Below are 12,008 nucleotides of genomic sequence, written 5' to 3' on the forward strand. Positions count from 1 at the left end.
AATGTAGGATTGTTGGATGTTTAGTGCTAGAAAGATGGGGGATGCTTCAAGTGTTGCTACTGCTACTTTAGAAGTATAGTTGAGAACTGACTTTTAGACCTTAAAAGAGCTTCAGATCTAAACATTCAGCTACATATGAATAATAATGTTTTCCTTCTTTATTTTGTGCATTGAATTACTTTTGTGGCAGGAAATGGGTGACGCATGCCTGAATCTCCCCCCCCGCCCCAGTATAGGCTTTTGCATTCTATATAGCATTTTTTTGAATTTCAGTGCTGTTATGCTCATTTTTTTGTAGTACCACAGTATTTGTTTTAGCTATAGCAGTACACAGTCTCACAAATTTTAAAAAGTCCAGAATCAAATGTGCATCTCATGACTGCAATTAGTTTTTCCATAACAAGAAGAGGCAGTGGAAATAAAGACAAAAATCTACTCTCGTGTGGGAGAATGGATGGATTTGATCATAGTAAATCTTGAGGCACATAAGTTTGGGTTTTAGATACACAGTAATGAGAATAATAAAAATTAGTTATATATGTTTTGCATATGGTCTTGGAATATTTACTGTCTCATGTATTGCTTTTCTTTACTACTTGTATCTTCAAAGTATTGTAACATACCTGTAGAATGTTTTAACTTCATTATGTTTGATATAATTTCCTCATTATAAACAGAGAAAAGCAAAAAATACAGCTCACCTTTTTAAGAATGCCTTGAAAATTCGGCACAAAAACAATCCATTATTGTAGTATTATGGTTGAAATATTAAATATATGGAAACGTATGGTTGAAATATTAACCAGACAAGTCAGGAAACTTAGTTGTGCATCCCACAGCAGCTGTAAATCTGCCATGTTGTACATGTGTATTGGTGCATACCTCTTACAGCATATATTCAATGTTGCATGCATGATGTGAATAAATGACAGTTTTTGGAAGAGCTATAACTTTACCTGATTTATAGTAAACTATCAGACATGTTACAGCACTGACTGTGTGTGTCCATTGAATGTAAAAGAAACTCAGTGTCAGGTTAACTGGATTGTTTTGTGGTGATTATGGAGGATGATTACTTTCTCAATAGCTGAGCAGCATTCCAGGAATATCGGGAAAATTTGATCATCCCATACTACCCATTCTATTTACATTGTAATATACAAGCCCCAGGGAAATGTAGTAGTAAGGAGATTGTAATATAACTCTTCAGTTTAAATTTTTCCTTCTCCTACTGCTTGTTTTACAGTATGCCTTGTGTTTATTATTCACTCTAGTTTCAAGTTAATTATGTGCAACTAGGATTTTGAAGCATGTAAGCAGTCCTGCTTACTTCAGTGTGACTAATCATATGAATAAAGTCAAATATGTGTCTGTCAGGAGGAAAATGTTTAGTGTAATCTTTATGGAGCACATTTTAGGCAAATAGCATAAATTGATAACTAACATTTGTGAAAGGACACTGAAGGATGGAGTGTGTCAGGGTGTAGTACGTATGACCTTTGGGGCTGTAAGTCTGATCAGTGGTTATATTTGTTCCTCATTTCACTCATCTCCTTGAATGTTTTGAATGAAGTCAGGAAAATAGTTTTCTAAAAAGCTGCTCAAGAAGTGAACAAGAAGGATTCTTTCAGAAAGCAGCAATCTTCTTGCCTGACTCTGAGCGCTCAGGTTGGTTACGAGGTTAGGAATAAGAGGTATGCATCCCTGTGAGTATGGAGTAAATGAGAACTCTGCACTGTTTTGATAGTGATGGTGTGTCACAGGTAGCATAGTCTGCATAGCCTTTCTCAGTGAAGCTGGGTCTACGCAACAATTTTCTGCCTAAAGAAGTCACTGTTGACAGAGTTTTGCCAACAGAACATTTGTCTACAGAATATGTCCACCCCTAATAGGGGCTCCCTCTGTCGACAGTAGCCAGATTGCCCAGCCCTTTGCCAGAACAGCTAGCCGGACACACACTCTCTCTCTCGATGGTGTCGTGTCATCATTTCCCCCCCCCCACCCCCCCGAGTGACCACAGAGGTGCCATGCCTCAAACTTTCAAGACATAACTCTGCTGGGGAAAAGCTGTGTTCTGTAGTCAGATACTAGACAGAACACATTTGTAGTGTGAATGCTCCCTTGTTTTGTCAACAGAAGGCCTCTTCTGTAGATAAAACTTGGTAATGGGGAGACAGCTTGAGTGTCTTACTGTTAGATTGACTTACTTTGCCAAGTGTCCTGCAAGTAAATTGATGGCTTTTCATCCATAAGCATCTGTTTCGAAGACCTCAGGTCAGATGCGATATACTGACACAATCCTTTTAGTTCATGTCCCTTCCTTCCAAGGACTAGTAAACGTATATTGTTCCCATTTGTGGTTTATACTCTTTGTACTGTATGGACTGTATTGGTAGGCAGAATAATTGCAACCAGATGGTGCTGCTCTTCCATCACCAGCTTTTACAATAGGATTAAGAAAATGCCCCTTCCAAATTTTGAGTTGGCTTTGTTTTACGTTAAGTTAAATGAATACTGATTCAACAAATAAATATTGGAAAGTTTCATGGGTTTTTACTTTTATAAACATGTAACTTTGCTGTACAATGAAAAACAGCAAGTAAAACTGCTCTGTAGTAGTGCAAAGAATGTAGTAAATCCCAGTGGAAAACGGATTAGCATTAACACAACATGCTGAGGAAGAGCTTGTTTTACATGACCTCTTATAATGGGAAAATATGATAGGCAGTTGTCTGTCTTTAGAAAAATGGCAGTGGAATCTACATTTTACATACTACTTTTGACCTTTATGCTTTTTATACCTTTCTTTGAAATGAGGGTAACTATAAAATTGTAGGTGTTGGTGTACTTGTTGGTTGAGTTTCTCCTGAGGTCTGATCCAACCACTACTGAAGTCCTGTGGAAGGGGTTCTATTGATTTCAATGTGAGTTGAATTAGGCTTAGGCACTCAAGTCCCATATTCAGGCTGCACTATGATTCACAAAACTTGTTCCTAAACTCACTCTGTACCTATATTTTCACAGTAGAAGTTCACTCAGTGCCTAAGCTTTTGACTTTGATCACACACTCTTGCCCCACTCTAGGCATCTGGACACTTATCTTCTGCCAAACTCTAAAAGCAATTCATGAACTTGGAAGGAGGCACTCAGGCTTGAGAGTCACATGGGAGGTCTGATGGAGTAGTCTGCCTCTGAATTTATCTACTGGTTGGGTCTTATTCCAAATAAGTCTACTGGATGTTGTGGTGGAAGTATCTACCTTAAGTTTTAGACCAGAAGTTAGTGCATTCACCTGAGATGCGGGATACCAGGCTCAATTGTCACCACAGGCAGAAGGGAAGAAATTCAGTGGGGTCTGTCCCCCCATGTGGGCTCTCTTAACTACTGAGCTATGGGATAATCTGATGTGAGATCCCTTCAGTCTCTCCTGCTGAAGGTATTCCATTGTGGATAAATAAGAACTCATTGGAGCAGAATACTGGACTCTGAGGCTATGTCTACACTAGCACACTACATTGAAGTAGCCTATTTCGACGTAAGGATATCGAAATAGGCTACTTAGACACGTATTGTCTCCATGTGCTCCAGGGCTGGTGCTGTCGACATTCAATGTCGAAGTAGCGACGGAGAACGTCGAAAGGAGCCACCCTGGAAGGCAATGCGGAGCATCCACACACACAAGTGCTCCCTGTCGAAATAAGGGGCCAGCAAAGCCCCAAGCTGCTTCCTTAAAGGGCCACTCCCAGACACACTTGACTTGCACAGCACAAGATCCACAGAGCCGACAACCAGTTGCAGACCCTGTGCACGCAGAATGGACCCCCAGCTGCAGCAGCAGCCAGAAGCCCTGGGCTAAGGGCTGCTGTGTGCGGTGACCATAGAGCCCCGCAGGGGCTGGACAGAGCGTCTCTCAACCCTTCAGCTGATGGCCACCATGGAGGACCCCGCTGTTTTGAAGTAGCGGGACACAGATAATCTACACACGCCCTACTTCGACGTTCAGTGTTGAAGTAGGGCACTATTCCCATCTTCGGATGGGAATAGCGATTTCAATGTCTAGCTGCCTAACGTTGATTTCAGCGTCGAAATAGCACACGGCGCGTGTAGACACAATGCATGCTATTTCGATGTTGTGCCGGCTAGTTTGAAGTAGCTGGCTAGTGTAGATGCACCCTGAATCTTCCACCTTCCAAAGAGGTGCTCTAATCACCATCTACTGAGTAACTCTCTCTCTCTGGCCCAATAACTATATTTATCCTCAATAGAACAGTTTCACCAGGAGAGAGGGAGTGAGTCCCTGTGGTCAGCACACTTTCCTGAATAGTGGGAGACCCCTGTTCAGATACTTTCTCCACCTCTGCTGGGGGAGGGGGTGGAATTCAATCTGGAACTCCCAAAACCAAGGTGAGCATTCTAACTACTGCACTAAATGTTTTGGGGGCTCTTTGGGTGGTGTTAAGGGCCTATCCAAGTCGTTCTAACAAAAACACCTTCCCAAAACTGCCCAAAGTCCATGGTGGCATTCTGACTATGAATTAATAATGGAGGTAGGCACCTCATACTCTGGATTTAGGTAGCTGTTTCTAGGAGAGGGTGAAGCTGGGGCGGGCTTAATGTGCCCCATTCTTGTTGACATCCCTTATTAGTTAGCTGACGTGGCTCCCTGCCAAACATGCTGACTTTCTGTGAATTGCATTTTGAGCCCCTGTCTCTCCCCATTCATTTTATAGGGAGTCTGGGCACCTAACTCGGGTTTTGTGAATCGGTGTTGTTTCTGTGTTTTCCTAGGCTCTACAGAGCATCACGGTGTCTGAGCCCCGTTCTGATTCTAGGCCTTTGTTACAAGCATGATTTACCCATTGCTATGTGACTGATGGGCAGAGCCCTAAGAGCTACACCATATGTGTGAGCAACGCCTGTCTGCCCTCTGAGGGCTCATGTGCACCAGAAGCTCTACACTAGTGATGGCACGTTAGTGCATCTGGTGAAGATGCTCTGTGCTGAGGCGGGGAGGATAAAAAGAGAGAAGTTCTTCTGCTGACATAGCATTGTCCACTCTGGTGTTGCGGTCACTTATGTTGCTAATGGGGTGACATATTCACTCTCCTGAGTGACAGAAGAGAAGATATGCCAACATTACCTGTAGTGTAGACAAGCCTGGAGTTAACATTACTTTGCTTCTACTGGGAATATGATACATGCAGGAGTTACAGCGATTTTGCCATTAGCTATTACTGCTGCTGAGTTTCGCAGGGGCAGTTGGAAGGATACTCTTTGGTTAAAGCACCATTCTGTTCCTTTGCATTTGCTGCTTTCTCTGCTTTGCTGCTGTCCTCTTTACTTGTTTGCACCACAAATCCAATGGAGGGAATGGGAAGATCAAACTGACTATAGCACTTGTTGGAGAGATGGTGGTACTGAGGTGCCTGCCAGCATAGGATGATTGAACTTTAGGAAGATAAGGGTGTATGCGTGTTTACACACTTCCACTTTAAACTTCCTTTTTTTTCTTGTGTTTATGTTGATTCTACTGTTAAACAGTGCTTTCATTTTTAAGAAGGCTGTCTGTGATCAGTAAATGACCATACTTCTGAACAAAACAGCAAGTGCTGAATTCCATGGGACATGCTGGTGAACATAGTTGACAGAGTGCTGTAGCCTTGGGTCTGGCTTGAAAGGTAAAACTACATATTTCCCCCAACCCCAGGAGCAATAAGGAGGTGGATTCACAGTCCAGATGAGAGAAAGAAGTGCAGATGACCCTGTAAACGTGACAGACTATCAGCAGAAAATCTATCAACAGCAAGGTGTGAAAAAAGTAGTGTGGCATTGTAGGAAACCTGGTACAGATTTCCTCCAGGAGATGAAACAGATAGGACAAGTGACAACTATTCTTTTTGCTATGTCAGAAAATAGAATGTCAGCGTAACCCCCTGATTTCAGGAGCATTATGTAGAAGTGCTGGTTTGAATGTTTAAAGATGAAACCTGATACTTGTGTAAAATATCAGTTTTATTTTTGGCAAAAATACAGCTTTTTGTTGTGCACATGGTAGAATTTTACAGTATGAATCGCCTGTAAAATTGTCACTGTTTGCAATGAGAAAATATGTACTGGGGAAATATTTTTTGGTAATTATTGTGGTTTTGTTTTGTGTCTGGAGTCTGGCCTGCTGTACAAAGTGAGGTAAACCCACAGAATGCTGAGCTGTTTCATGAAAATGTAGCATTCTTTCCACTAACTTTTATGATTGGATTATTTATTAGCCTTTATTTTTACAAGCAAATGCTTTTTTTTTTCTGATCTATTTAATATCCAGCATTGGTAAGTACTTTTTCAGTAGTTATGTGTTTCAGATATGCATGGGCACTTCATATTGCATTCAGAACTCTTCATGAGAAATACAGTTGGACTTCCGCATCTTGTGTCTTGTGGCTCTTAACATGTTTCCAGTTAAAAACGAAATGTGACTTGTCTTCTATAGTCATAGTGTGAAAACATATTAACCTCCTCATGTCAGCTTTCCCCCTGCTGACCATCAGTGCGTCAGTCTCAGCTCTCTCATAGGGCATATGACTAGGGTGGAAATGAGCAAAGTCTTTTTAAGTCAGTTTAGAACTTACGAAAGATGCCAGACTGACAGCCCTGGAGACAGAAGTTCTTTATAGCCTGGGCTGTTAGATCATCATGGGTAAAACTTTTGTTGTTGGCCATGCTGCTGCAGATGGTTAAGGAATCCATGACTATTACAGTACTTTAATAAGGGATGGAGGGGCGTCAGTAGTATGCTTGAGGGATATTAGCAAATGTGACATGAGTGCATACTCGGTGAGCCTGGGAAGGATGTTAGAAGGAGCCCAGTTAGCGTTCCACTAGATGTTGGCATAGCAAGGAACTGATTATCCCTGCAGCTTGAGCCTCCCTGGAAGTCTCAGTTTTCAAGGTCGCTGCTTCTTTGTCGGATTTCATGTTGCTGTCTCTTCCATATCTTTGCAGTGCCCCCGGAGAGGAGTCTTTGTAGTAACTGTCCTATTATATTTATGAAGAATATGAACATATTTGGCCTGTGTGTGGTGGTGGTTTTTTTGTTTGTTTTTGTTTGGTTTTTTTTCTGTTCTCTGAAATGTATCCCAGGTGGATATTCCTGGTCGTGCCAGCCACATGGTGGTAGATATGAGCAGCTACTATGGGAGATTTGGGATGGTGGTTCTAAGGGTCACTGTAAAAAGGGCTTAAGGCAGTGGTATTTGAGCCTTGTGTGCTTCATGTGCAACTCTCTGGCTGTTTTGAGAGAGTAAAGGGACTTTGAAGTACCCTGGGCACTTCAAAGTACTGGCGGGTGAGCCACAGCTAAATGCGAGCTGGCACTTCGAAGTTGCTGTTGGGGGGGAATTTGCTTAATGAAGCACTGCATATACAGTGCAGCACTTCATTAACGAACTCCCAACACCCTACTTACCATCCTCTCTTTGAAGTAGGGAGATAGTATAGACAAGGCCTCTGTGTGTTATGTGGGCATTACCCACATGCAGTATACACACCCATACACTCAGGGGTGTGCAAAAAGAGGACACTCCTGAGTATATAGTACATGAATACAATGCAAGTTGGTTGATGCAGATAGAGATGCACTGCCTCTCAGGGATGTCCTGTTTCTGGAGAGGTCAGATATGGTAACCCTAATATGGATATTGTCTGTGTAGCCCTGAGTATGTCACATGAGCCTCAGCTATGTGCTGATCGGACCGCTTCCTGGCTGCAGGTTGATCTACTGTCCTTGTTTGTTATTTTGACAGTTATCAACATATTGGAAGAAAACCCTTTCTAATTCACACCAGGCATGTTGCATTTGAGATCTCCATTTGTAAGTTAGGAATGCAGAAACATAGTATATTGGATAGTAATGATTCCAATTTTTTTAAACTTCTTTGACCTTTAAATTGCTGCTTTCATTTGTTGTTTTTAATTAGCTGTGATTGTCATTATAAATGCAATTCATGTGACCCTTTTCTGCTTCAAGAAGCATATCTTGATTAAAGTCTTTCTTGTGACTTTCCTGTTTTACCAGAATTGTGACTCTGTAACTTTGTTTAATCTTCCTGTGACTATCATATTTTCTTCCCTGAACAAAGAGCCCCCTTTTCCCCCCACACTCCCCTGGTCACCTGGCTCAAGAATTTGTAGGACAATGAGTTTGTGAGAAGTGGGACTATGCGTGCAAGTAAAATGAATCTTTGTACCTGTGATTTGGCTTCTGATGAAAGATACACAGGTTTAAAACTGTCCAGTGTTAGTGATCAGTAATGCAGTGACAAAATGAAATTGTGGTACTTCAGGCCTAAGTACATAGGATCTTGGGATAGGTGTTAGAAGTTAGGAATTAGAAGAGTCCTCAGCAGCTCATCAAGTCCAACCACCTGCTGCTCAAAGCAAGACCAAACTGAAGTATATCATCCCTGTTAGAGCTTTGTGAAGCCGGGACGTCAAAGCCTCAAGGGGCGGGACATCCTACCTCCTCTCTACGTAACCTACTCCAGTACTTCACCACCCATCTACTGAAATAACTTTATCCTGCTATCCAGCCTAGACCTCCCACACTGCAACTTAACAGAGAGGTGTTCATCTTTATCTGCAAAAACAAGAAGTCATGTGGCATCTGAGGAACTGGGTCTTTGCCCACGAAAGCTCATGTTCCAAAAAATCTGCTCATCTATAAGGTACCATGGGACTTCTTGTTGCCATGCAACTTGAGACCAGCGCTCCTTGTTTGGTCATCTGTCGCTACTGAAAACAGCTTTTCTTCATCCTTTTTGTAACCCCTCTTTGGGTAGTTGAAGGCCGCTACCAAATCTCCACTCCCCACACCCCCGGCTCCCCTTAGTTGGCCGTGTGGCCTCCACTTTCTACACTTTTTCTGTCCTTTTTCTATTCTTTCCCTGTCCATTTCAACTGATTTCAAAAGGAAATTGACTGGACCTTTATGAAACCAAAATCAGTCTAGCTTACTCTGACTCACTCTTCTCTGAGGCTATGTCTAGACAGCAGGCTTTTGTCCACAGAGCGTGCATCCGGACTGCAGATCTTTCGGCAGAGATCTGCTGGTCAGGAGTGTTCTGTTGACATCCCTGTATGCCTTGTTCCATGATACAGAAGGGATGTCTCCACAGAAGGGGTTTTTCTGGCATTTGGCCTCTCCCAACAGAACTGTTGGCAAAAGATATGCAAATGCATTGTGCAATTTGTCTCTCTTTTACCGACAATTCTTGGCAAGCTAGATGAAGCCTGAGAGTTAGCATATTTCTATGCTTATCAATCAAGCTAAAGATAGATTTCAGGACTAGGCTGCCAGTTGTTTTGTTTTTCGTTTTTGTTTTTTTGTTTGTGTTTTTAACCCTTGTAGTGGTCCTACAGTCACTATAATTTTCAGTAGTTGCAACTGTATCCTTAGCTACACTAATAACTGCAATTTTTATCTAAGAATGTTTCTCTTCACAGTAGAACTAAAATTCACTGTTATCTGTTCTATAACAGGTCGCAAGCAGTCCTCCTTATTTTCCTGTTGTGCTCTTCTGTGGGTGGATTGCTTAAATTTGCTGGCCAAACAGAAGCTTTGACCCAAATTAAAGGACTTATACAAAACACACTGAAGGTAACAGGAGCCTTTCTATTAACTTTAAAAGGCTCTGGATCAGCTCTTAAATTCCTGTACATACAACCTGTCTGGCGTGTTGGCAATCCCTATGGGGGGAAATAAGCTATAACCTTATCTATAGATAAGGTAGCTTCCCTCTCTGTCTTCCTTCCCTCCTGTGTGTGTGTGTGTGTGTGTGTGTCGCTTATCTGTAGCTGAAGAAATCAGCACACTTAAGAAAACAATTTCAATGAGTCACAAACCATCTGGAAGATATGACTATAGAGAAACTATAAATTTCAATCAGTGTTCAGCAAGCATTCCTAGCAGTTTGAAGTTGGTGGGAAATAGGGTAACATGTTCAAGGGATGTTACCAAGATTTGTATCCTTTGTATATGAATTGCCAAGGAAAATTGCTGTAAAATGAAATGTCAATGTTGTGGTCTCTTTTTGGGTAGAATTATTAAGATCCTTGGATGTGAAATTACTGCAAATTTGCCTTTAGACTGAGTCAGAGAACCACAAAAGCACAGGACCATCTATAGCTGAGAGAAAAGGAAAATTCTGTAGTGGAACATGTGAAAAATACGCTTATGTAGACACCACTCAAAATAGAACAAGAATATATAAGAGTTAAGTCATTATTCTAAGCATAAAAAGTGTCCTCTTCAGGAAAGACACTTTTTTATACTTCACAAGGGATCAAACTGGAATGCTAATGTAACATAAATAAGTGTTTTGAATTAGCATTTGAGTTTGTTTTCTTGTGCTTAGAGAATAAATGGGCTCTTTGTAGGAACAACCAGTTTTCTTTGTACCATTACATATTTTGATAACCTTGTGTGTACTTCAGATGTCATCTTTTCAGAGGCATGATGCTCATTGTAAGTCAGCAGGTTTTCTGTCAACCAGAATAAAAGTATTTTCCTATGTGAATTTTCAGCATGGAAAATTCTAGGATGTAGAAAGTTGGCCTTTAAACAAATACCCTGCTTTCCAGATAATCTTTGTTATCTCTCAGTCATGTGCAAATGCATGCCATTTTCAAGGGCAGGAACTTAATTTACCAGTGTTGTGATGCTCGCTGCACCTTCAGCCATCTTAAAGAACAGGGCTTGGGGAAACTATCTTCAAGTCTGAAGCTGATATGAAATATTTCTGACCACTAACCGGATCCAGGAGCAGTGCCTTCCTGAGCATCTCATCATCCCCAGTTTCTCAGGGAAGCAGGATTTGAGTATCCATCAGGATGCTGAATAGTAACAGAGAGGAAGCCATGCTAGTCTATACACTATCAAAACAAAAAGCAGTCAAGTAGCACTTTAAAGACTAGCTGGTCCTGCATCCAGTATGAGGAATTTGCATTGCATATTGGTGTGACTAGCAGATATATGTAACTTTGTTCTCCCATCTCCCTGGGTGAGAGAATTCTTCACATCTTTGTACTTGGGTGGTATAGGACTCAAAGGTTCCCACTTATTGATCTCCTTTCTCCTTTTTGGTGGGAGGGAACCAAGGTGGCTAATAAGCTTGCTTCTTCTGTTGCTACTGGGAAATAGTGTGAGAAGCAGGAGGGATAAAAAGTCAATCTTTACCCCCTTTAGGGAAGTGACGGGGGGAAAAAAACCTCCAGCCTCTTTCAGTCCCTGATGCAGGACAGTTTTTTCTTAAAGAAGCGGTAGAGTGAGAAGATGTGATGCAGGAACTCTGGATTTCTGGCTTTTTGCCTAATAGGTATCTAGCAAACCTTTCAAGTCTTTTATCCGGTACATGTTTCTTTCTTTAAAAAGTCTGTGTCAAAGGTGAGATTCTCAATTAATGTTAGTTTGGCCATGGTACCTAGCTGGTATTTGTGGATCTGTTACATCTGCAGGTTTAAATGTATGCCATTTAAAAGGTACTGAATGTCCAATTGAGTTGGCACTGCTGTAGAAACTGAAACCTTTACATCTTCTGCTTTTTCACTTTAACTGTGCAGCCTTAATGATATATTGACATGTTGCATGTAGTGTCCCTTTTTTCAGGATGGGGCAATAGTGAGAGAAAAGTTGCCTGTTAATGATGGCATTTATAGGGACTTTTTAATTAAATGTGACTTTTTTCATGCCTCCTGTAAATAGAGTAAGGATGCATTTGCGTGGCAGCAAAATGTGATGGATGCAAGACCTGTCTCTTGGCAAAAGCCTGTACAAATCAATATTGTTTCTTCTGGTCAGGTGTCATTGAGGAGGGAATGGGAAACAGATGAGAGGGAAAGGAATTGAGTGGAGGCATCTGACTAAAGAAATGCAGGTGAGGTGGCCTGTGTAGGCTAATATAGTTGTCTTATAGAATCTTAATGCATTGCATTAGCAGTAGGTAAGAGGTGCATGACTG

The 12,008-nt window shown here is 41.5% G+C and overlaps 1 protein-coding gene across 6 annotated transcripts in view; it reads left to right on the forward strand.

The window, feature by feature from the left end:
* The window catches only part of CSGALNACT2 (chondroitin sulfate N-acetylgalactosaminyltransferase 2), a 45,531-nt gene that overhangs the window by 12,014 nt on the left and 21,509 nt on the right, over positions 1 to 12,008 (forward strand). The window contains exon 1 of one of the 6 annotated variants that reach the window (XM_074999428.1): positions 9,538 to 9,649. The exons of 4 other annotated variants lie outside the window; for them this stretch is intronic. The gene's annotated coding sequence lies outside the window, so the exon portion shown is untranslated. Of the gene's footprint in view, positions 1 to 9,537; positions 9,650 to 11,880; positions 11,925 to 12,008 lie in introns of those variants that run through there. One more of the 6 variants, XM_074999426.1, reaches the window with a different exon arrangement.

The sequence above is a fragment of the Carettochelys insculpta genome, chromosome 7 (assembly GCF_033958435.1).
Source record: "Carettochelys insculpta isolate YL-2023 chromosome 7, ASM3395843v1, whole genome shotgun sequence".
Lineage (NCBI taxonomy): Eukaryota > Metazoa > Chordata > Testudines > Carettochelyidae > Carettochelys > Carettochelys insculpta.